The following is a 3,170-nucleotide window of genomic DNA, read 5'->3' as shown; positions in this document are numbered from 1 at the left end:
TTTGTATGTGTGCATATATCTATATATCTATATATCTATATCTATGTCTATCTATCTATATATATATAACATTGCTAGAATTAGATAATGCTCTCAGTGGCAGAGAGAAAATGTAGTCTGAAATTGCTAGTTAGAAAACGAAACCAAGAGAGGACACTACCATGCCAATGTGAAGTGGGAAAGAAATATATGTTGGGACTAGAATCTAGGACTTATTACTTATTTATCTACTTATTTATTACACAACCATTTATTTATTGAGAGTCTGTTATGTGCCAAGCACCTTTCATGAAATCTAAAGAAATATAGATGAATGTGCATCACAGTTCCCAGCCCTTTGCTCTATGTGCTAGTGCTTCTAGGCATCCCTATTTCAACCCTTAAGCTTCTTTCTGAAAGCGTTAAAAACACACTGAAGAATAAGCAGAAAAAGAATAGATCTGGAAGATTAATTTGGAAAATCTATAAGAAATAGAACAAAAAGACAGATAGGTGGAAAAAAAGAGAGAAAATTGGAAAGCCCATTCAAGGGATGCAATATCTGAATAATATGAGTTCCAGAAGGACATACCAGAGAAAAGCTTTAGAAGGAGGAATTTTGGAAGTGGATTTCTTAACACAAGGAACATAAATTTCTTAATGGAAAGGATCTACCAAACACCAAGATAACAGATTAAATTAAGCATATCATTGTGAAGTTAGGAACAACCCTTAGGAACAAATATACGGTTCCATTTACTCACAAGAAGAGAGAATTTTTTTTAAAAAAGACACATACATATATCATTGAGTCATAATTGCTTCAGAATACTCAACAGCAATGCTGAAAGGTAGATTGATGGATTCATATAATCAATATTCTGAAGGAAAATGATATCTAACCTAGAGTTCTATACTTGCTTAAACTATTATTTAAGCAAAGGTTAGAATAAAGACTTGGAGACGTGAACAATCTCAAAAAATATGCTTACTACATACTGTTTCTCACAAAGCAACTGTACTGTATGTTCAACAAATATGAGATAGCAAACTAAAAATGAGGAAAATATGGGACACAGAAAACAAGAGATTCAGTTAAGGAGAGAGGTAAAGCGAATCTCCAAGATGATATTAAAAGGCAGAGAGCAGCATGACTGCTGTGCCCGAAAGCATAGAAAAACCCAGACAGGATTTCAGCATGCTCATGAATGTGTAGATCCATAGAGTTCAGAACCCCAGAGCCACACCATCCTTTTCCCTGAATGAGCAGATCAGCACAGTCAAAACCAATGAATCTTTTACTGATGAGATGCAAAGATGATATTTGGATAAGAGAGAATGAGGAGATAATAAAGATCATACTGAAGCTAGCTTCTCTCCTTTTAACTCTCCTCTTGCCAGAGACTTCCGATTCCTGCATACTACAATTCAGAAAAAAAAAAAAAAAGCACACAAATTTACCCTAATAAGAGGAATTATCCTCTATATAGCACATGTTAATATATGCCTAAACTGCCCCTGAAAAATATAAAAGAAACTGGTAAAAATGATTACCTCTAGGAGGGGGAAATGGGTGGCTTCAGGAAAACTGTATAAAAGATTTACTTTTCATTCACCACTGTTACTCGGTACGCGGGCCTCTCACTGTTGTTGCCTCTTCCGTTGCGGAGCACAGGCTCCCGACGCGTAGGCTCAGCGGCCATGGCTCGCAGGCCCAGCCGCTCCGCAGCATGTGGGATGTTCCCGGACGGGAGCACGACCCCGTGTCCCCTGCATCCGAAGGTGGACTCTCAACCACTGTGCCACCAGGGAAGCCCACCACTGTTACTTTTGAATTTTGCACCAAAAGCATGAATTATCTAGACATATGGTGAAATTAAAATGATGGCAATAAAATACATTCTCTCTCCAGAACCTTCAGTCTTGTTAAATGTCTCTTTGAGATGTTTAGAAGCTCACCAGTTCCACATATTCCACATAAACAGGGTGATGCTAGGCCCTGCCTAGTCCAGCATGCCAGAGCCTAAACTTCCCTGGGAGTCAGAAACAGCATCTATGCCTTCTTTGTTATCAGGGAATGAGTTCAGAAGAGGAGGCCTAAACATACCTAAATATAATAAGTGACTAAAGAAAAAATATCACTTAATCAATTTAACTGGGAAAAATGGGGGTGTGGGTAGAGAAAATTATGTGTGCACTGAAACCATTTAAAAGGCTAGAATAGTAATTATTTAGATGATTATCCAAAGCATGCATAATGTTTTATAGATTAGATAACTTATGTAGAAATAAGGCTGAAATTCTCAGAAGTGTGTGTTTTCTTAGGAGTTTTTCAGAAGATGAGCAAACCAAAATTCACTATACATTTTCTAAATAACATGTATATTACTACTACATGAAGGAAATAAATATTTCTATATTGTGTTTTTTTTTTTAATAGAAGGCTAGAATAGCTTCCTGAACATACAATTTGTAAAATATTCATGAATTTTTCAGGGGGTGGGACAGATTTATTTTTCACAGGAAACACAGAGCTCTGTTAATGGACTTTCATCTTCAAAAGTTCTGTTTTGGGTCAGGAATTAATGCAAAACTTACCATCCTTTCATTTCACTCATGCTAAGTTAAAAGCTAACTAAAAAATACTGGGAAAAATGTGACAACTGATAATTAACCTTAACCTTATGTTATCAGGAAAAAAATATCATGACTTGAGGTTCATCTATTTTATTTGCTACATGGTAGCACTGAATTTGAAATGCCAATATTAACATTGCCCAAATATGCTCTTGAAATGGTCTCGAAACAAGTAAACCTGTGTCTATAACTTCATAATCTTTAACACTTTAAATTTTGTACCATATAAGAGTACATACTAAATGCTCACTTTGGCAACATATCTACTAAAGTTGGAATGATGCAGAGATTACCATGGCCATTGCAGAAGGATGACATGAAAATTTCAATACTTTTATTAAAAACTTAAGAGAATTTTTTCCTAGCAGACTTGTGCTACAAGAACTATTAAAGTGAGCCGTTCAGACAAAAATAAAAGCATAAGTCAGTAACTTAAATCCATATGAAGAAATAAAGAACATCAAGAAAGGTAACTGCAGAGGTAAATATAAAAAATAATATGAATGTATTTTATTCTAACTTTTTTTTCTATCTGATTTAAAAGGCACCAACAT

The 3,170-nt window shown here is 35.3% G+C and overlaps 1 non-coding gene across 1 annotated transcript; it reads left to right on the top strand.

Moving 5' to 3' along the window:
- Positions 1-2,858: 2,858 nt before the first annotated feature.
- On the top strand, positions 2,859-2,963 carry LOC132508464 (U6 spliceosomal RNA). The gene has a single exon (XR_009536599.1). It is a non-coding gene; the product is annotated as a U6 spliceosomal RNA (small nuclear RNA).
- Positions 2,964-3,170: the final 207 nt, after the last annotated feature.

Source organism: Lagenorhynchus albirostris, chromosome 17 (genome assembly GCF_949774975.1).
Source record: "Lagenorhynchus albirostris chromosome 17, mLagAlb1.1, whole genome shotgun sequence".
Classification (NCBI taxonomy): Eukaryota; Metazoa; Chordata; class Mammalia; order Artiodactyla; family Delphinidae; genus Lagenorhynchus; species Lagenorhynchus albirostris.
The sequence above is the reverse complement of the archived record's forward strand: the minus strand, read 5'-3'. Positions and strand labels throughout refer to the sequence as shown.